Consider the following 23,062-nt stretch of genomic DNA (forward strand, 5'->3'; position numbering starts at 1 on the left):
CCAGAAATACGAAAATACCTACCCGGCCGCAGGCCTGGGGCCTATCACTCACCTACTGGGTTTTGTTGGGTTTTGCCACTCTCAATTACACTTATCCTATAGTACGGTCAAATTATATCTGGCAGGTATTCAGCACCACCGGTACAGCCTATATCCGGAACTACCATCACTTTTCTCTGCCCACCCTATCAAAGCGGCCTTGAAGGGTTTGCGCAAGACGTCTGTCGCAAAACGACAGGTGCGTCAGCCCTTTACTGGCCGCTTGTTCAGGTTGGTGATAGACAAACTACAGGGCGAACCATTTGGCCCACAAGTTAGCGCGCTGATAGTAACAGCATTGCATCTGGCCTTCTATGGGTTCCTCAGGCCAGGTGAGCTCATGGGCGCCAACACGCTGGCCGGGTGCTTGCAGAAGGCTCAGCTCGTCCGGCGCGGGTCCATCTATGTGCTCACCTTGGCCTCATCCAAGACGGCACGGCCCGGGGAGTCGGTGGAGGTCAGATACTTCCCCACGACCAACAGGTGGTGTCCGGTACGTGCCTTCGATGCTTGGCTCCTCAGCATTGAATCCGAGCCGTCATCCTCTCCCTTACTCGCACTAGGCAATACCCGACTAACCATCACGGTCTTTCTTAAATACGTTCGGGTGCTGCTGGCAGGGTCAGGGGTCGATCCCCTCTCAATCACAGGACATTCCTTACGCATTGGCGCGGCAGCCGCGGCGTCCCTGCATAAGGTGCCGGCACATATTATTAAACGGTTGGGTCGCTGGAGTTCCGCATGTTACATGCGGTATATCCCGGATCCGCATAACGAAATGTCACTGGCTTTTCAAGTGTTGGTGTTATAATTTCTGTTATTAAAGCTTTTCAACACTCCTACGCATGGTTCTTTTGGCCCCTTTAGGCTACCCTTCTATAGGCAGTTCCGGCACAACTCTGCTGCTTCTAGTAGGCGGGGGAGGGTAGGCTTAGGTAGGGTATACTCTCAGCATGAGCCGATCCGAGCACAAGTGGTAGGCAATTGAGAGTGCCGTATTTGTGTGAGGAGGAGGCGGGGCGTGCACTATTTAAACCTGGCCCTCCTGCCCCCACTTGTCGGTTTGAACACTTTCAACCCACTCAGGAGCCCTCCCTTCTTTCAGGGCTCATCATTGGGGTAGCCCCCTTTAGGCTACCCTTCTATAGGCAGTTCCGGCACAACTCTGCTGCTTCTAGTAGGCGGGGGAGGGTAGGCTTAGGTAGGGTATACTCTCAGCATGAGCCGATCCGAGCACAAGTCTGAGTTTATTGGCACACACGCTTCCAATTATACAGTTCACAGAACACCTCCCACACAGCCTGGGAGACGATTGAGTTACAAACTAAGCCAACCTCCCAACTTCCCCAGGACAGAACAATACAGTATTGTAAAACACTCCTTTGATGGAATTTTCCTGAACACATGCAGGGTTCTTGGCATTCCAGGGGGAGGGGGTCTCCATTCTGGGACCGAACAACCAGCTGAAATGAAGGAAATACGAACAAAAATGTCCGAACGAATCCATAGTGAAAGGGCTCTCCTTCACAGTTTCCATTCACTGCCAGCAAACAGAGGTGTGGGAAAGGTAGGAGACATCCTCTGGCAGCTGAACTAGCCTATGCTTAACCCCTTATAGGCTGCTTTAGTGTAGTTATCCCTCTTTTTAACTTCACCACATGTCTTTGGAGCAGAAAAGAGCAACTAAGCGCTCTCTGCCCATCACCCACGTGTCAGTAAGGAGCCGCGCACAGACATCGCCGTCCTTTTCTAGATCATGCATGAGCTCTGTACTGACCTCCCAACACTGCCGGGGTAGTATATTGATTTATGATGCTATGTAACCCTTACAGTTCTGGAATGTATTGGATAACACTGACAGCATTATGTCAGTTTTATCCAGTACACTCCAGACCTCTAAGGGTTACATAGCATAATAAATAAATATAATGCTATGCGACCCGGTTAGTGCTACACAGGCGAGGACGGGGCATCCCACCGACATACTGTAGTGTGAAACCAGCAGAGCCGGCGCTTATAGATGTTCTAACAGGGTTTACCGATCTCTTGCTTCTCCTTGTGACCTCATGGGGACCCAGTCCTATTAAACACACATCTGCAGGCCTAGTGTCATCAGCCGTGGGCTGTGCGGGAGCTCTGTGCCTCCCTAGTTGACATGTCTCCAGAAGCTCAGCTCCACAGCACAGATTCAAACTTGCCAGACTGCTGGAGACGGGAGCCCAAGCCACGGCCACCCTGTATGCCGGGTAGTGTGAGGGGTGGTTCTTCACCCAGCAGACGTCTGCAGCGTGTGTCTGTTGGATCAAAGCTTTTTCTTCTTAAAGAGGAAGAGCAGAGGAGGGTCTACAAGCAAATGGCGACAAGACTGCAAAGTCTTGTTGCCATTTTACAATTCTAAGTCGCATTGGCAACCATTTTGGTCGCCACCTGGAGAATTGTGTACGGATGCATCTGAGCATCTCGAAAAATTGCTGGTGAGTTGACATTATATGTGCTGATGAAAATAATCTCATACTGCTTCTCCAATGGTTCCCTGGCCCTGGGGGGCTTCACTATTGGCTGGGAAAACAAAAGGCGGGCGGAGGGTTACAATAAAATGTAGCAGGTCCTTGAGCTTCCCCTTAGCACAACCCAAACCCCCCTGATGAAGCCAGTGCCCTGGTGAAACATGTAGGGAGGGTTTGCTCATGGGCATCTTTTTTTAGGCAAGGAACAGCTATTCTACCTCTGGCACGTGATAGTGCTTGCTACCAAACAGACCTACAGAATCTACCTCCTGATGGAAGTGTGTGTGTGGGCAACTTTAGAAAACTGCTGGAGAGTTAGATTTACCGAATTCTCCGCTTTATACGACGTTACTGATGATAAGACGCACCTAGATTTGTTAGGAGGAAAAGAAAAGAAAATATTTTGAACTAAATGGTGTGCTTTTGGTGGGTTTAGGGGGGGATCTGTGGAGGACAGTGTCCTAGGGGGATCTGTGGAGGACAGTGTCCTAGGGGGATCTGTGGAGGACAGTGTCCTAGGGGGATCTGTGGAGGACAGTGTCCTAGGGGGATCTGTGGAGGACAGTGTCCTAGGGGGATCTGTGGAGGACAGTGTCCTAGGGGGATCTGTGGAGGACAGTGTCCTAGGGGGATCTGTGGAGGACAGTGTCCTAGGGGGATCTGTGGAGGACAGTGTCCTAGGGGGATCTGTGGAGGACAGTGTCCTAGGGGGATCTGTGGAGGACAGTGTCCTAGGGGGATCTGTGGAGGACAGTGTTCTAGGGGGATCTGTGGAAAACAGTGTTCTAGGGGGATCTGTGGATGGCACACTGCTATGGGGGGGGATCTGTGGATGGCGCAATGTTAAGGGGGGGGATATGTGGATGACACTTTTATGGGGATCTGTGGAGGACAGTGTTATGGAGGGGGGATCTGTGGAGGACAGTGTTATGGAGGGGGGATCTGTGGAGGACAGTGTTATGGAGGGGGGATCTGTGGAGGACAGTGTTATGGAGGGGGGGGGCGAATCTGTGGAGGACAGTGTTATGGGGAGGTGGGCGAATCTGTGGAGGACTCTGTTATGGGGGATCTGACGCCATAACATTGGGCCCTAATCATAGCAGCCATCACATATAAAGTGTATACAGCAGCCCCTGGCAGTACTGCTTTGCTAAACTTGCAGTAATCACTTATCAGTGAGCAGCACTCACCATTCATTAATGAAGTTTGTGGGGCCGGAGCGTGATTGAGTAAGTGACGTGCGCTGCTGGCCTGCCCGCTGCGTGCATGGCGAGTACTGCTTACAGATAAGTGATTACTGCTATGTGCTGATGAAAATAATCATATATAGCTTTTCCAATAATCTACTGCCAATATTATATTATACTCTATGCACATAAGAAGGGTGACTTGTATCTAGATGTGCTAGAATGGAATCCGTGATATGGCCTTGGTACTGCCACCCTAGACTACAAAACCCTTGAAAATAATGATGCATTTATCTCCTGATGTTTATGCTCAAGCTGACAATCTGAGCACAACTATGATTAACCATTTATATTATTGCATGGTCCCGGCCTAAGACCTCTCAGAAAACTTCTGTGCCACTCTTGTGCAGCCACAAAAGATCTACAGCAGTTGACAGAGAAGGCCATCTTCAAAGTCTATACAGGCAGAAAATTGTGAGAAGAACCATGCAGCATGTAATGTCCATGGTCAGCTGTAATCCTGCCATCTCCATCTTTCTCATTATACAAGGATAAAACATATAATACTGGTGGATAAAACAAGACTGAGCACAAGATCTTCACAGCCTTCTACAGATCATAGGTGACATTTTATGAGATCTTATCTCCATCTACCTGATCATCCTGTGGGACATTGTGATGTTCTTCTGAACCATCCTGTGGAAGAAGAGGACTGGGACATCTCTCCGGTGTTCTTGTCTCTTCCTTAACTGTAGGAAACACATCCAGTCACTGAACTCATCCCTTACATACAGATAATGAGAGGACATGTGTATTTAGTCATGTCTATTACCTGGTGATGTGAGGGGCCGGTGATCCTCCATCATGATGTCCTTGTACAGATGTTTGTGTTCTTCTAAATACTCCCACTCCTCCATGGAGAAATAGACAGTGACATCCTGACACCTTATAGGAACCTGACAACACAATGATACACCAATATAACATCAAGACAGCACTACTCACTGAGTAATCCCAGACAGTCCAATATGTGGCGGTGCCTGCAGTGTCAAGTCCCGGCCTCTGGGTCTCCTCACAAAACCATAAGATGAATAAAACCGCAGCACTCCAATGATTCTAAAATTTAAAGGATTTATTCTTCACCGAATGCAGCTGCATTCGGTGAAGAATAAATCCTTGAAATTTTGGAATTGTTTGAGTGCTGCGGTTATTAAAAAATTATACACTCATCACCCAGATCCCTTTAAAGCGTTCCTGTATAAAGTCCCAGCATTCCCAGCAGTGTCACCTCTCCAGTCAGCAGCTCAATCATCTTGTTGGTGAGTTCTAGGATCTTCTCTCTATTGATTTCCTCATGTATCAGGAGGTGAGGTGGAGACCCCGTGATTGAGCTCAGGGTTCTTCCCCATCCTTCAGACACAGGGGCCTGACAGCGCTCACCAGATGTCTTCTTCACTACTGTGTAGTCCTGGTTATAGAGAGACACAGTAATAAATATCACTCCATACATGTCCTAGGCCCCTCACCTCTCCAGTCATGTTCATCTGTTAGTAACAGATAAGATGATGTAATGTGACATCATCAGAATCTCTCACCTCTCCAGTAAGCCGGAAGAGGATCTCTAGGGTGAGATTTATTATACTCTGCGCCATCTTGTCCCTATCCATCCTTGACGGGTCAATCAAGAGATTTATGTCATATAGAAGATATCCACTGAGAGAATCCTATATTGTAGGAACCTGAATGGAGAGAAGATGAGACAATGGAAAATCCTACAAAATCCCATCTAAAATGCAATTTTTGGAGATAATAAGAGGAGACATCGGAGGAGATAATAAAGTGTAGATGTTGTATTCTCTCTTATTATAGTGATCAAAACATGCGTGAGGTCAAGGCAGTTTCATGGTATGTCACACCTTCACATGACCCTACAGCCAATAAAAGACATCATCAGTGATGCCACAGCACGTGACCACCATAGACCATCATAGGCCTTAATGGTCAGGTGATTTACATACCGCCATCGTCGTTGCAGTAATGTAAACAGACTGAAGGAGACCACAGGAGCCTCAGTGCTGGAGCAGTGGAGGATTCTACAGGTCCAATCCGGGTAATTGTAAAACGCTGCGGAATATGTTGGCGATACATAAAGATTATTATTTATCTAGACAGACATTGGGTTGGCAGATTTGGTTTTTGGCAGCTCCTCACGACCACACTGATGTTGTAGTTTAATAGATTTATTTTTAACATGCAGCATGATGAAATACAGCGGTCATTAAAGGGTTTCTCCAGCATGTACTCAGGAAAGGTCAGCAATAAAAGATCAATGTAGAGGTTCAACTCCAAACACTCCTGAACAAGGTGGCGCTTATACAGATACATGTATATACGGTTACACAAAATTTTTAATTATATGCCAATATGAAAGTATTCAGATCCAGGTGCTGGTTTGAAAAATGTACAATGTTTCCAATAAAGTTTGTATAATCTCTGTGCTTCTTTTTTGGGCTTCCCTAATGTATTTTTCAGACATATTATTCCCTGTTTCAGCTGCACAGCTAGATGCATTTCATTCAGAATCAGGGAATGTATCACTTCAGTGCAATCTGCAACCACTGTATTGCTGTAATGTCCATTTCCTTACTTCACACTATGTTTGTTTTCAGCTCCGGACCTCACAGAAAAGATAAGGAGGTGTAGATCACACTTACAGAAAGGCAGGGGTGTTGCTAGGTTAAAACATTCGGGGCCTGGTCCCCAGATGTTTTGTCTCAGGTTCCGAATGTACTGCCTGCCAGATAGATACAACTGTATTATTGTCCTCAGGATCTAATTACTATGTATAAATATATCAGGGGTCAGTACAGAGATCTATCCCATCATCTATTTATCCCCAGGACTGTAACTGTGACGAGGGGACATCCTCTGCGTCTGGAGGAAAGAAGGTTTGTACACAAACATAGAAAAGGATTCTTTACGGTAAGAGCAGTGAGACTATGGAACTCTCTACCTGAGGAGGTGGTGATGGTGAGTACAATAAAGGAATTCAAGAGGGAGGGGCCTGGATGTATTTCTGGAGCGTAATTATATTACAGGCTATAGCTACTAGAGAGGGGTCGTTGATCCAGGGAGTTAGTCTGATTGCCTGATTGGAGTCGGGAAGGAATTTTTTATTCCCCTAAAGTGGGGAAAATTGGCTTCCACCTCACAGTTTTTTTTTTTTTTTGCCTTCCTCTGGATCAACTTGCAGGATGACAGGCCGAACTGGATGGACAAATGTCTCTTTTCAGCCTTATGTGCTATGTTACTATGTTAGGATGGCAATACAATTGAATCTAATGTATTGGAAGAGCTGAAAAACCTGTGATGACATCACAGTCCGTGTGATCAGTGCTGAAGGCAGTGGTTGAGGACCTGCGATGATGTCACCATCATGTGACCAGTACAGCAGAGGATGGCGCACTGCAGTGAAGAGAAGTCCTGGGGAAGAAGCGGTGGCGAGGTCTGCTACATGAGGAGAGGTAAGTGAAGGGAAGGATTCGGTGTGAGAGCCAGAGGAATGCTGGGGGTTGTGGTTATTTAACTGGGACTGTTTGTTAGGGCTGAAGGCAGGGATGTTATTTACATGATAATGTATATCGGAGAGGGGTGGAGTGATGCTATTTACATGGGACTGAACGTTGAGGGGTGATGTTATTTACATGGGACTGCATGTTAGAGGTGGCTGGGGCAGGGTGATGCTATTTACATGGGACTGTAGTAATTCTGAACTTACAGACATTCTATTCCCTTTAATCTCTTACTTATTTTTATCCAACCAATCTGTTCGGTATATTTACCTGTCAGTTTTAATGTATACTTCTGTGTATAGTGTTTATAAGAAATCGAACGATTTAATCGTTCCAGTTTTGTAACTTGATTATCTGGTCTATGCTAAGAGCTCTGTCCTCGGAAGAGACATACTACTGCATTGTCTTATTTTTATACATTGTTGAATTATTAGGCTACTTTCACACTTGCGGCAGGACGGATCCGACAGGCTGTTCACCTTGTCGGATCCGTCCTTCCACTATTTCGCCGTGCCGCCGCTCCGTCCCCATTGACTATAATGGGGACGGGGGCGGAGCTCCGGCGCAGCACGGCGAGAGCCGCCGGACTAAAAAGTCGGACATGCAGGACTTTTAGTCCGGCGGCCTTTCGCCGTGCACTGCCGTGCTGCGATGGAGCTCCGCCCCGTCCCCATTATAGACAATGGGGACGGATCGGCGGCACGGCGAAATAGCGGAAGGATGGATCCGACAAGGTGAACAGCCTGTCAGATCCGTCCTGCCGCAAGTGTGAAAGTAGCCTTAGCTAGGTTGCAAATAACCAATTCTTCCCTTTAGGAATAGCTAATACGAAGAGTGGTGGCAGCACATTAAGTTGGTTTCCCGCACAAAATCGATAATAAAATTTCAGCAATTGTACATACATTCGCGATTGTATAATGTATGGGCACATCAACCAATCTTTAATGTTTACTGTGCTCACAGTGGATTTGCCTCCAGAAGTCTCTAGTGGACGAGACCTGTATGGCAACTGTGGCATAGTACGACGGGATTGGAGGGTAGTTGTCACACCCCACACAACAGGGACATCCTGGTCTGTGCGGGGGGCGGGACCGTCCATTAGCCTCAGCTCCGCCTCCTTCACAGACTAGAGCAGCCAATGTCCTGCTGCTGCTAGGAAGAAGATAAGTATGGGGTGTTTATTTATTTTTTTACATTCTGTGAGTGGCACAACGCGGGCACATTACTGGGGGGGCACAATGCGGGCACATTACTGGGGGGCACAATGCGGGCACATTTTCTGAAGGGGCACAACGCGGGCACATTTTCTGAAGGGGCACAACGCGGGCACATTACGAGGGGCACAATGTGGGCACATTACGAGGGGCACAATGCGGGCACAATGTAGGCACATTACGGGGGGCACAATGTGGGCACGTTACGGGGGCACAAGGTGGGCACGTTACGGGGGGCACAAGGTGGGCATGTTATGGGGGGCACAAGGTGGGCATGTTACGGGGGGCACAAGGTGGGCATGTTATGGGGGGGCATAAGGTGGGCATGTTATGGGGGGGCATAAGGTGGGCATATTACTGTGGGGTGGCATGAAGGGGGAATAATTTTTATGTGGGGGCATTAATGGGACTGGTTGGGATTCGGTGTACAGGTATGTTTTGGGTGGAGTTAGAGGCGTGGCCTAGTGTGGGAAAAAATGTGTTGCAGCGCGCTATACGTCCCTCTTTGTTCAGGGGGGCAAATTACGGGGGGGCACAATGTGGGCACATTATGGGGGGGCACAACGTGGGCACATTAACCGCCTCCGGACCGCCGAACGCAGGGACGCGTCCTGAAGGCGGTCGATTCATTCCTCCTGGACGCATATACGCGTCCTCTCATGAGACGCGAGATTTCGGTCAGAGCCGGCCCGCGCATGCGCATCGCGGGCCGGCAAAAGTTCAAGGAGTATTTCGTCAGCAACCTGCCAGCCAATGATCGTCGCTGGCAGGTTGCCGATTTTTTTAAAAATCGAATCACAAGCCATCTAACACCTTATATTTATAAATATAAGGTGTTAAATGGCTTCTCTGCTCCTCTGCTGGTCGGTTGGTTCCAGCAGAGGAGCAGACATCACTGTGAGTACCCACCAACACCACACTTAGCCCCAGATCACCCCCCATCACCCCAATTAACCCCTTGATCGCCCCCTGTCAATCACCTAGTGAAAGGGAAAAAAAGTGATCAGTGTAAACTGTCACATTTTTTTTCTCACTGGTATTGACTGATAGTTTTAGGATAGTTTAGGCCCCTTGGTTAGGTAGATAGCGTCAGTTAGCGCCCAGCCCACCGCAGTCACTTATTCGCTGTTTAGCGTATCGCTAATCAGCATTTGTACTTTTATAGTATCTGTAAGTGATCAAAACTGATCACAGTCAGATCTATAATTGTATTAGTGTCACCTTAGCTCGCCCTCCACCCAAAACGCAGTGTTTGCCCAATCAGGCCTGATCGGTCGCCCACACGTGCGTTCACCCACGCCCGCCCCGCCGCAGTGACAAATTTTTTTTATTTTTTTTGATCACTGCACAATCACTTTACAAGCGCTGCGGCGATAAAAAAATCAGTTTTGATATTTTTTATCAATTGCAGCGGCCTCCGGTACTTCGCTAGCCTCCCATTTGTAAGACAGGCTTGCTTTTTTTCTTGGGTAGTCTCAGGGAATACCCCTAAATTTAGTAGTCCAAATGTCAAACAGGGGGTATTCTTCTGAAGAGGCCTACAGGATTCTGACCCAGTCGGATGAGGAATGGGAACCCTCATCTGATGAATCTAGCGGGTCAGAATATGAACCTGTAGAAAGCAGTGGCTCTCTGACCCAAAGTTCGGACGAGAAGGTTGAGGTCCCTGGCAGCACCAGGCGTACCCGGCCCCGTGTCGCTAGACCACAGGTTATGCAGGATCCGCTTCAAGAGCAGCAGAGTGGGGCTGGCGCTGTCGGATCACGTGGTGAGGCATACACCAGCAGCGCAGCCCTCCCTGGACCTAGTACCAGCACTGCCGTACAACATGGTGAAGTGGCGAGCACCAGAAGGGCAGTTGAAGCTGGTACGGTGGCACGTGCAGTAGTTACCCCGTCGCAGCCACCACACAGACAGGCCCGTAGAGCCCCTAGAATCCCTGAGGTGCTGGCAAACCCTGATTGGCAGTCCCCAACTTTAGCCGCACCTGTAGTTCCCCCTTTCACCGCCCAGTCTGGAGTTCGGGTTGAGACAGCTCAGATCGGTTCGGCACTGGGATTTTTTGAGCTGTTCTTGACTGCGGAGCTCTTGGACTTAGTCGTGGCAGAAACAAATCGGTATGCCACTCAATTTATAGCCGCCAACCCGGGAAGCTTTTATGCCCAGCCTTTCCGGTGGAAACCAGTCCAAGTTTCCGAATTTAAAACTTTTTTGGGCCTTCTCCTGAACATGGGTCTAACCAAAAAGCATGAATTGCGGTCATATTGGTCCACGAACCCAATTCATCACATGCCCATGTTCTCTGCTGCTATGTCCAGGACACGTTTTGAGACCATCCTGCGTTTCCTGCACTTTAGCGACAACAGCACCTCCCGTCCCAGAGGCCACCCAGCTTTTGACCGGCTCCACAAAATCCGGCCCCTCATAGACCACTTCAACCAGAAATTTGCAGATTTGTATACCCCTGAGCAAAACATCTGCGTAGACGAGTCCCTTATACATTTTACCGGGCGCCTTGGCTTCAAACAATACATCCCAAGCAAGCGCGGGTCAAATTGTATAAGCTCTGTGAAAGGGCCACAGGCTATACCCACAAATTTCGGATCTATGAGGGAAAAGATCAGACCCTGGAGCTGGTCGGTTGCCCTGACTACCTGGGGAGCAGTGGGAAGACAGTCTGGGACTTGGTGTCACCCTTATTTGGCAAGGGGTACCATCTTTATGTGGAAAATTTTTACACAAGTGTGCCCCTCTTCAGGCATTTGTTCCTAGAACAGATTGGCTGCTGTGGCACCGTGCGACCTAGTAGCCGGGGCTTCCCCCAACGGCTCGCTACCACCCGTCTTGCAAGGGGGGAGAGGGCTGCCTTGTGTAATGAAGAACTGCTCGCGGTGAAATGGAGAGACAAGCGTGACGTTTACATGCTCTCCTCCATTCACGCAGACACGACAATACAAATTGAACGGGCAACCAGTGTCATTGAAAAGCCCCTCTCAGTCCACGACTATAATGCGCTCATGGGAGGGGTGGACTTCAATGACCAGATGTTGGCTCCCTATTTAGTTTCCCGACGCACCAGACGCTGGTATAAGAAGGTGTCTGTATATTTGATTCAATTGGCTGCATATAATAGTTTTGTTCTCTACAGTAAGGCTGGGAGAACAGGATCCTTCCTCAAATTTCAGGAAGAGATCATCGAAAACCTCCTGTATCCAGGAGGTTCCGTGGCCCCAACCACCAGTGTAGTGAGCCGTCTACACGGGCGACATTTCCCCAGTGTCGTTGCTGGTACCTCAACCCAACCTTCACCCCGAAAAAAATGTCTTGTCTGTAGCAGGAGTGGAATAAGGCGTGACACCCGCTATTTCTGTCCGGACTGCCCTGACCACCCTGCCCTATGCTTAGGGGAGTGTTTCCGGAAGTACCACACACAGGTACACTTAGCATAGGGATTGCATCTCACAGGACAGGCACACAGGGCTATTAGGGCCCTTTTACTCACAGCTGCTGCAAACCTCTCCTTTCATCTGGGATAAAGTGCATAATGTACTTCGCCACATCTTTGGGCGATTTGCGCTTTGTACATTGTCCCATGGGGAAGGAGAGGTTTGTCCTATAAAAGGTAAAAAAAAACACCGGTAAGCAAAAAAGTTAACGTTTAGTTCAAAAAGTTAAATAAAGTTTATATGTTCTGTTCAAAAGTTATTATAAAGTTAATAAATTTATTGCGTTGCGGCCTGGTTTTTTCTTTTTTGTTTTGTTTTTTTTACCTTCCAGGTGGACCAACCGATCGACTAGCTGCAGCACTGATGTGCATTCTGACAGAAGCATTGCGCTGCTGTCAGATTACACAAAAGTCAGTGTATGCGGCGCTGCAAGACGAGATTTCTCCTCTGCAGTAAAAGATACGTTTGCCGAGGCATATGAGCTGAGGAGGTGGCGGTGTTCATATGCTTTGGCAAACACTTTGTATATAAAAAAAAATAAAAAATCCCGGCAATGATTTATTCATTCACATTGATTGATGTGAATGGAGAAATCTGGTTTGCCAGGGCATACGAGCTAAGTGGGTATGGATGTTGGGCAGAGCTCCTATGTCCTGGCAGACGCCTTTCCCCTCCTTTTTTTTTTTTTGGCAGAGATTTTTTCATCCACATTGATCGATGCGAATGAAGAAATCTGTGCCGTTCATTTTTTCTTTCAGCCCAGAGGCTAAACGGAAAAAAAAAATCTCATTACCTGTATGCTCAATATAAGGAGAATAGCAGAAACTCCTAATGCTGGCCATACATGTAATGATTGCGGAGACCCTCAAATGCCAGGGCAGTACAAACCCCCCACAAATGACCCCATTTTGGAAAGAAGACACCCCAAGGTATTCACTGAGGGGCATATTGAGTCCATGAAAGATTGAAATTTTTGTCCAAAGTTAGCGGAAAGAAAGACTTTGAGAGAAAAAAAAAAAAAAAATTTCCGCTAACTTTTTTTGCCACTTTTCCCATTTTTTTATACAAAGTTGGCATTTGACCAAGATATTTATCTCACCCAGCATGGGTATATGTAAAATGACACCCCAAAACACATTGCCCAACTTCTCCTGAGTACGGCGATACCAGATATGTGACATTTTTTTGCAGCCTAGGTGGGCAAAGGGACCCACATTCCAAAGAGCACCTTTCGGATTTCACAGGTCATTTTTTACACATTTTGATTACAAACTACTTACCACACATTAGGGCCCCTAGAATGCCAGGGCAGTATAACTACCCCACAAGTGACCCCATTTTGGAAAGAAGACACCCCAAGGTATTCCGTGAGGGTCATGGCGAGTTCCTAGAATTTTTTATTTTTTGTCACAAGTTAGCGGAAACTTTTTTTTCTTACAAAGTCTCATATTCCACTAACTTGTGACAAAAAATAAAAAATTCTAGGAACTCGCCATGCCCCTCACGTAATACCTTGGAGTGTCTTCTTTCCAAAATGGGGTCACTTGTGGGGTAGTTATACTGCCCTGGCATTCTAGGGGCCCTAATGTGTGGTAAGTAGTTTGTAATCAAAATGTGTAAAAAATGACCTGTGAAATCCGAAAGGTGCTCTTTGGAATGTGGGCCCCTTTGCCCACCTAGGCTGCAAAAAAATGTCACACATCTGGTATCGCCGTACTCAGGAGAAGTTGGGCAATGTGCTTTGGGGTGTCATTTTACATATACCCATGCTGGGTGAGATAAATATCTTGGTCAAATGCCAACTTTGTATAAAAAAATGGGAAAAGCTGTCTTTTGCCAAGATATTTCTCTCACCCAGCATGGGTATATGTAAAATGACACCCCAAAACACATTCCCCAACTTCTCCTGAGTACGGCAATACCAGATGTGTGACACTTTTTTGCAGCCTAGGTGAGCAAAGGGGCCCACATTCCAAAGAGCACCTTTCGGATTTCACCGGCCATTTTTTACACATTTTGATTTCAAACTACTTCGCACGCATTTGGGCCCCTAAAATGCCGGGGCAGTATAACTACCCCACAAGTGACCCCATTTTGGAAAGAAGACACCAAAAGGTATTTCGTGATGGGCATAGTGAGTTCATGGAAGTTTTTATTTTTTGTCACAAGTTAGTGGAATATGAGACTTTGTAAGAAAAAAATAAATAAAAAAATCATAATTTTCCGCTAACTTGTGACAAAAAATAAAAAGTTCTATGAACTCACTATGCCCATCAGCGAATACCTTAGGGTGTCTACTTTCCTAAATGGCGTCATTTGTGGGGGTTTTCTTCTGTCTGGGCATTGTAGAACCTCAGGAAACATGACAGGTGCTCAGAAAGTCAGAGCTGCTTCAAAAAGCAGAAATTCACATTTTTGTACCATAGTTTGTAAACGCTATAACTTTTACCCAAACCATTTTTTTTGACCCAAACATTTTTTTTTATCAAAGACATGTAGAACAATAAATTTAGAGAAAAATTTATATATGGATGTCGTTTTTTTTGAAAAATTTTACAACTGAAAGTGAAAAAGGTCATTTTTTTGCAAAAATTTCATTAAATTTTGATTAATAACAAAAAAAGTAAAAATGTCAGTAGCAATGAAATACCACCAAATGAAAGCTCTATTAGTGAGAAGAAAAGGAGGTAAAATTCATTTGGGTGGTAAGTTGCATGACCGAGCAATAAACGGTGAAAATAGTGTAGTGCAGAAGTGTAAAAAGTGGCCTGGTCATTAAGGGTGTTTAAAGAGGACCTTTCACTGATTCTTACCCTATGAACTAACTATACAGATATGTAGAGCGGCGCCCGGGGATCTCACTGCACTTACTATTATCCCCGGGCGCCGCTCCGTTCTCCTGCTATGCCCTCCGGTATCTCCGTTCCCTAAGTTATGGTAGGCGGAGTCTGCCCTAGCGCTGGCCAATCGCATTGCAGAGCTCACAGCCTGGGAGAAAATAACCTCCCAGGCTGTGAGCTCTGCGCTGCGATTGGCCAGCGCTAGGGCAGACTCCGCCTACCATAACTTAGGGACTGGTATCTCCACCTACTATAACTTAGTGAGCGGAGATACCGGAGGGCATAGCAGGAGAACGGAGCGGCGCCCGGGGATAATAGTAAGTGCAGTGAGATCCCCGGGCGCCGCTCTACATATCTGTATAGTTAGTTCATAGGGTAAGAATCGGTAAAGGTCCTCTTTAAGCTAGGGGAGCTGAGGTGGTTAAAGGGGGCACGACGTGGGCGCATTACGGGGGGGCACGACATGGGCGCATTACGGGGGCACGACGTGGGCGCATTACGGGGGCACGACGTGGGCGCATTACGGGGGGCACGACGTGGGGGGCACGACGTGGGCGCATTAAGGGGGGGGAACGACGTGGGCGCATTACGGGGGGGCACGACGTGGGCGCATTACGGGGGGGGCACGACGTGGGCGCATTACGGGGGGGCACGACGTGGGCGCATTACGGGGGGGCACGACGTGGGCGCATTACGGGGGGGCACGACGTGGGCGCATTACGGGGGGGCACGACGTGGGCGCATTACGGGGGGGCACGACGTGGGCGCATTACGGGGGGGCATTACGGGGGGGCACGACGTGGGCGCATTACGGGGGGCACGACGTGGGCGCATTACGGGGGGGCACGACGTGGGCGCATTACGGGGGGGCACGACGTGGGCGCATTACGGGGGGCACGACGTGGGCGCATTACAGGGGGGGGCACGACGTGGGCGCATTACGGGGGGGCACGACGTGGGCGCATTACGGGGGGGCACGACGTGGGCGCATTACGGGGGGGCACGACGTGGGCGCATTACGGGGGGGCACGACGTGGGCGCATTACGGGGGGGCACGACGTGGGCGCATTACGGGGGGGCACGACGTGGGCGCATTACGGGGGGGCATTACGGGGGGGCACGACGTGGGCGCATTACGGGGGGCACGACGTGGGCGCATTACGGGGGGGCACGACGTGGGCGCATTACAGGGGGGCTCGACGTGGGCGCATTACGGGGGGCACGACGTGGGCGCATTACAGGGGGGGGCACGACGTGGGCGCATTACGGGGGGGCACGACGTGGGCGCATTACGGGGGGGCACGACGTGGGCGCATTACGGGGGGCACGACGTGGGCGCATTACGGGGGGGCACGACGTGGGCGCATTACGGGGGGGCACGACGTGGGCGCATTACGGGGGGGCACGACGTGGGCGCATTACGGGGGGGCACGACGTGGGCGCATTACGGGGGGGCACGACGTGGGCGCATTACGGGGGGGCACGACGTGGGCGCATTACGGGGGGGGCACGACGTGGGCGCATTACGGGGGGGCACGACGTGGGCGCATTACGGGGGGCACTACGTGGGCGCATTACGGGGGGGCATTACAGGGGGGCACGACGTAGGCGCATTACGGGGGGGCACGACGTGGGCGCATTACGGGGGGGCACGACGTGGGCGCATTACGGGGGGGCACGACGTGGGCGCATTACGGGGGGGCACGACGTGGGCGCATTACGGGGGGGCACGACGTGGGCGCATTACGGGGGGGCACGACTTGGGCGCATTACGGGGGGGCACGACGTGGGCGCATTACGGGGGGGCACGACGTGGGCGCATTACGGGGGGGCACGACGTGGGCGCATTACGGGGGGCACGACGTGGGCGCATTACGGGGGGGCACGACGTGGGCGCATTACGGGGGGGCACGACGTGGGCGCATTACGGGGGGGCACGACGTGGGCGCATTACGGGGGGGCACGACGTGGGCGCATTACGGGGGGGCACGACGTGGGCGCATTACGGGGTCACTACGTGGGCGCATTACGGGGGGGCATTACAGGGGGGGCACGACGTGGGCGCATTACGGGGGGGCACGACGTGGGCGCATTACGGGGGGCACGACGTGGGCGCATTACGGGGGGGCACGCCGTGGGCGCATTACGGGGGGGCACGACGTGGGCGCATTACGGGGGGGCACGACGTGGGCGCATTACGGGGGGGCACGACGTGGGCGCATTACGGGGGGGCACGACGTGGGCGCATTACGGGGGGGCACTACGGGGGCGCATTACGGGGGGGCACGACGTGGGCGCATTACGGGGGGGCACGACGTGGGCGCATTACGGGGGGGCACGACGTGGGCGCATTACGGGGGGGCACGACGTGGGCGCATTACGGGGGGGCACGACGTGGGCGCATTACGGGGGGGCACGACGTGGGCGCATTACGGGGGGGCATTACGGGGGGGCACGACGTGGGCGCATTACGGGGGGCACGACGTGGGCGCATTACGGGGGGGCACGACGTGGGCGCATTACGGGGGGGCACGACGTGGGCGCATTACGGGGGGCATTACGGGGGGGCACGACGTGGGCGCATTACGGGGGGCACGACGTGGGCGCATTACGGGGGGGGCACGACGTGGGCGCATTACGGGGGGGCACGACGTGGGCGCATAACGGGGGGCACGACGTGGGCGCATTACGGGGGGGCACGACGTGGGCGCATTACGGGGGGGCACGACGTGGGCGCATTACGGGGGGGGGCACGACGTGGGCGCATTACGGGGGGGGCACGACGTGGGCGCATTACGGGGGGCACGACGTGGGCGCACTACGGGGGGCACGACGTGGGCGCACTACGGGGGGCACGACGTGGGCGCACTACGGGGGGCACGACGTGGGCGCACTACGGGGGGCACGACGTGGGCGCATTACGGGGGGCACGACGTGGGCGCATTACGGGGGGCACGACGTGGGCGCATTACGGGGGGCACGACGTGGGCGCATTACGGGGGGCACGACGTGGGCGCATTACGGGGGGGCACGACGTGGGCGCATTACGGGGGGGCACTACGGGGGGGCACGACGTGGGCGCATTACGGGGGGCACGACGTGGGCGCATTACGGGGGGCACGACGTGGGCGCATTACGGGGGGCACGACGTGGGCGCATTACGGGGGGGCACGACGTGGGCGCATTACGGGGGGGCACGACGTGGGCGCATTACGGGGGGGGCACGACGTGGGCGCATTACGGGGGGGCACGACGTGGGCGCATTACGGGGGGCACGACGTGGGCGCATTACGGGGGGCACGACGTGGGCGCATTACGGGGGGCACGACGTGGGCGCATTACGGGGGGCACGACGTGGGCGCATTACGGGGGGCACGACGTGGGCGCATTACGGGGGGCACGACGTGGGCGCATTACGGGGGGCACGACGTGGGCGCATTACGGGGGGCACGACGTGGGCGCATTACGGGGGGCACGACGTGGGCGCATTACGGGGGGCACGACGTGGGCGCATTACGGGGGGCACGACGTGGGCGCATTACGGGGGGCACGACGTGGGCGCATTACGGGGGGCACGACGTGGGCGCATTACGGGGGGGCACGACGTGGGCGCATTACGGGGGGCACTACGTGGGCGCATTACGGGGGGGCATTACAGGGGGGGCACGACGTGGGCACATTACGGGGGGGCACGACGTGGGCGCATTACGGGGGGGGCACGACGTGGGCGCATTACGGGGGGGGCACGACGTGGGCGCATTACGGGGGGGGCACGACGTGGGCGCATTACGGGGGGGGCACGACGTGGGCGCATTACGGGGGGGGCACGACGTGGGCGCATTACGGGGGGCACGACGTGGGCGCACTACGGGGGGCACGACGTGGGCGCATTACGGGGGGGACGACGTGGGCGCATTACGGGGGGCACGACGTGGGCGCATTACGGGGGGCACGACGTGGGCGCATTACGGGGGGCACGACGTGGGAGCATTACGGGGGGCACGACGTGGGCGCATTACGGGGGGCACGACGTGGGCGCATTACGGGGGGCACGACGTGGGCGCATTACGGGGGGCACGACGCGGGCGCATTACGGGGGGCACGACGTGGGCGCATTACGGGGGGGCACGACGTGGGCGCATTACGGGGGGGCACTACGGGGGGGCACGACGTGGGCGCATTACGGGGGGCACGACGTGGGCGCATTACGGGGGGCACGACGTGGGCGCATTACGGGGGGCACGACGTGGGCGCATTACGGGGGGCACGACGTGGGCGCATTACGGGGGGCACGACGTGGGCGCATTACGGGGGGCACGACGTGGGCGCATTACGGGGGGGCATTACGGACGTGGGCGCATTACGGGGGGCACGACGTGGGCGCATTACGGGGGGCACGACGGGGGCGCATTACGGGGGGCACGACGTGGGCGCATTACGGGGGGGCACGACGTGGGCGCATTACGGGGGGGCACGACGTGGGCGCATTACGGGGGGGCACGACGTGGGCGCATTACGGGGGGGCACGACGTGGGCGCATTACGGGGGGGCACGACGTGGGCGCATTACGGGGGGGCACGACGTGGGCGCATTACGGGGGGGCACGACGTGGGCGCATTACGGGGGGGCACGACGTGGGCGCATTACGGGGGGGCACGACGTGGGCGCATTACGGGGGGGCACGACGTGGGCGCATTACGGGGGGGCACGACGTGGGCGCATTACGGGGGGGCACGACGTGGGCGCATTACGGGGGGGCACGACGTGGGCGCATTACGGGGGGGCACGACGTGGGCGCATTACGGGGGGGCACGACGTGGGCGCATTACGGGGGGGCACGACGTGGGCGCATTACGGGGGGGGCACGACGTGGGCGCATTACGGGGGGGCACGACGTGGGCGCATTACGGGGGGGGCACGACGTGGGCGCATTACGGGGGGGCACGACGTGGGCGCATTACGGGGGGGCACGACGTGGGCGCATTACGGGGGGGCACGACGTGGGCGCATTACGGGGGGGCACGACGTGGGCGCATTACGGGGGGCACGACGTGGGCGCATTACGGGGGGCACGACGTGGGCGCATTACGGGGGGCACGACGTGGGCGCATTACGGGGGGCACGACGTGGGCGCATTACGGGGGGCACGACGTGGGCGCATTACGGGGGGCACGACGTGGGCGCATTACGGGGGGCACGACGTGGGCGCATTACGGGGGGCACGACGTGGGCGCATTACGGGGGGCACGACGTGGGCGCATTACGGGGGGCACGACGTGGGCGCATTACGGGGGGCACGACGTGGGCGCATTACGGGGGGCACGACGTGGGCGCATTACGGGGGGCACGACGTGGGCGCATTACGGGGGGCACGACGTGGGCGCATTACGGGGGGCACGACGTGGGCGCATTACGGGGGGCACGACGTGGGCGCATTACGGGGGGCACGACGTGGGCGCATTACGGGGGGCACGACGTGGGCGCATTACGGGGGGCACGACGTGGGCGCATTACGGGGGGCACGACGTGGGCGCATTACGGGGGGCACGACGTGGGCGCATTACGGGGGGCACGACGTGGGCGCATTACGGGGGGCACGACGTGGGCGCATTACGGGGGGCACGACGTGGGCGCATTACGGGGGGCACGACGTGGGCGCATTACGGGGGGCACGACGTGGGCGCATTACGGGGGGCAGGACGTGGGCGCATTACGGGGGGCACGACGTGGGCGCATTACGGGGGGCACGACGTGGGCGCATTACGGGGGGCACGACGTGGGCGCATTACGGGGGGCACGACGTGGGCGCATTACGGGGGGCACGACGTGGGCGCATTACGGGGGGCACGACGTGGGCGCATTACGGGGGGGCACTACGTGGGCGCATTATGGGGGGGCATTACGGGGGCGCATTACGGGGGGCACGACGTGGGCGCATTACGGGGGGCACGACGTGGGCGCATTACGGGGGGGCACGACGTGGGCGCATTACGGGGGGGCACGACGTGTGTTTACACAGTTGGGAGGTCCTGAAGGCTGCTCCGTGCAGCATCTCTATAAGGGTCCATGCACACGTCCTTAAGTGTTCTGCGGATCCGCAAAACACGGACACTGGCAATGTGCATTCCGCAATTTGTGGATCACACATCACTGGCACTATAATAGAAAATGCCTAATCTTGTCTGCAATTGCGGACAATAATAGAACATGTTCTATTTTTTTACGGATGCGGAAGTGCGGATCCGCAAATGCGGATGCGGACAGTACATTCCGGCCCCATTGAAAATGAATGGGTCTGCACCAGTTCCGCAAAATTGCGGAACGTATGTGGACCCATTTTGCGGACGTGTGAATGGACCCTAACGCAGGTCTGAAACAGGCCTTACAGGTGCGGAGCTGGTGAGTGTTCCTCTAAGGCCTCATGCACTCGACAGTGTTTTTTCACTGTCAGTGATTTGGCTTCAGTGGTCCGTGTCCGATTTTGCTTCAGTTGTGTTTCCTTGTGTCTTCCTTTTTTTTTTGTCTGACAGGGGGAAGGAAGAAAAGTGTAATTTTATTGCACCGGACACGGATGACATACCAGTTGTGTATCCGTTTTTTTTTGACTGACCCATTGACTTGAATGGGTCCGTCCTCTGTTTTCCACTGACAAGAATAGGACAGGTTATATTTTTTTGACGGACTGGAATCACGGACGCGAGAGAAAAAACGGAGGACTATCAGGTTTTTTTCACAGAAATGATGGAACGGACGCGGATGCACACAACAGTCGTGTGCATGAGGCCTTACCTGGACGGGCCGTGTCCTCCTCTTCCTCTGACAATCCTTCTCCAGGAGCATCCGGGGTTTTTATTTCTACCACCATGTACAGGAGTCAGACACCAGGAAGTGCTGCAGGAGGAAGTAAAGGACCTGTAGTGATGTCATGTCATTACCATGTGATCAGGTGTGGGAGGAGTTATGGAGATCACATGACCAGGTTTATCTGCTCTGTGTATGCAGGGCTCTGCTGTGTAGATATTTCCAGTCTGTATGTAGCAGAGCTGTAGAGCTGTAATGTTTATATGGATGAGCTGTATCTGTGTAATGTTTATGTAGTTCAGCAATATGTGTACAATGTTTATGTGTGTATGTATTTGCAAGCTGTGTAATATGCCTCTGAAGACTTGTATCAGTGTGTGCAGCAGAGCTGTGTATGTGTAATGTTCAGTTACTATAGCGGAGTCCTTGTCATGTCCATGTAGCAGAGCTGTGTATGTGTAATGTTCAGTTACTACAGCGGAGTCCTTGCCATGTCCATGTAGCAGAGCCGGCGATGTAATCTGCTGGTATCGGGGCTCTGTGTGTGCTCAGGAGATGTTTAGGGGTAACTCTATCGCCTAGATATTACCCCAATGTCAGACCCACCTCCAGGACCCGCAGCTGTCTCTAACCCAGAGCTCACACAGTGAAGGAGAGCGCACCGTGCAGGCCCGGCCGCCCTCCATTCATCTCATATGTGTGTAAGAGGGGCGAGAGCTTGTGGTGTCCTAGAAGACAGCGGCTGCATCGTGAGGGAAGATATAGTGGAGAGCGGTAGAGGAGTCACAGAGCGTTCGAGACGTCGATGTTCCTATGAGGGAGCTCTAGTGTATGGACTGGGGGGAGGGGGGGCACTGATCGGTGGGGTCCGACACTGAGGACCTCCACCGATCAGCTGTTTGAGAAGGCAGCGGTTGGGGGCATCTACTGCGGGCCCTATATATTGGCATTATATAATGGCATTCTTTATAGGGGGCACTGTGGAGAGGAGCACTATGGGAGCATCTACTGGGGGACATTATATAGGGGCATTTTATACTGGCACATATTATTCTGGTTCTATATGGAAGGGGGAGAGGATATCTACTTGGGGCATTCTATAGGGATGGGGGGAGTAGCACTATAGGAGTGTCTACTTGGGGCACTATATAGGAGTATTTTATACTAGCACAAATGATTTACTTTTTGTACTGGCACACAATATAAGTGGGTATTTTTGTACTGGCACACATTATAAGTGGGTATTTTTGTACTCGCGCACATTATAAGTGGGTATTTTTGTACTGGCGCACATTATAAGTGGGTATTTTTGTACTGGCACACATTATAAAGGGACATTTTTCTACTGTCACATATTATAAAGAGAATTATTACTACCAGGGGCATTATGGTGAGCTTTATTACAACTGGTAGACTATAGGAAACATGAATACTGGGGATGAGTCAATCTACTTCG

General features: G+C 53.2%; 2 protein-coding genes and 1 long non-coding RNA gene across 3 annotated transcripts in view; 1 reads left to right on the forward strand and 2 right to left on the reverse strand.

Moving 5' to 3' along the window:
• Positions 1 to 23,062, reverse strand: part of LOC121003516 (zinc finger protein 208-like) — a 2,651,670-nt gene that overhangs the window by 1,194,484 nt on the left and 1,434,124 nt on the right. The gene's annotated exons all lie outside the window — the stretch shown is intronic.
• The window catches only part of LOC121003540 (oocyte zinc finger protein XlCOF22-like), a 933,287-nt gene that overhangs the window by 290,637 nt on the left and 619,588 nt on the right, over positions 1 to 23,062 (forward strand). The gene's annotated exons all lie outside the window — the stretch shown is intronic.
• Positions 4,634 to 21,683, reverse strand: LOC121003627. The gene is made up of 4 exons (XR_005779568.1): positions 21,595 to 21,683; positions 5,329 to 5,472; positions 5,022 to 5,201; positions 4,634 to 4,689 (listed from the first exon to the last, which is right to left on the reverse strand). It is a non-coding gene; the product is annotated as an uncharacterized LOC121003627 (long non-coding RNA).

The sequence above is a fragment of the Bufo bufo genome, chromosome 6 (genome assembly GCF_905171765.1).
Source record: "Bufo bufo chromosome 6, aBufBuf1.1, whole genome shotgun sequence".
NCBI classification, from domain to species: Eukaryota; Metazoa; Chordata; class Amphibia; order Anura; family Bufonidae; genus Bufo; species Bufo bufo.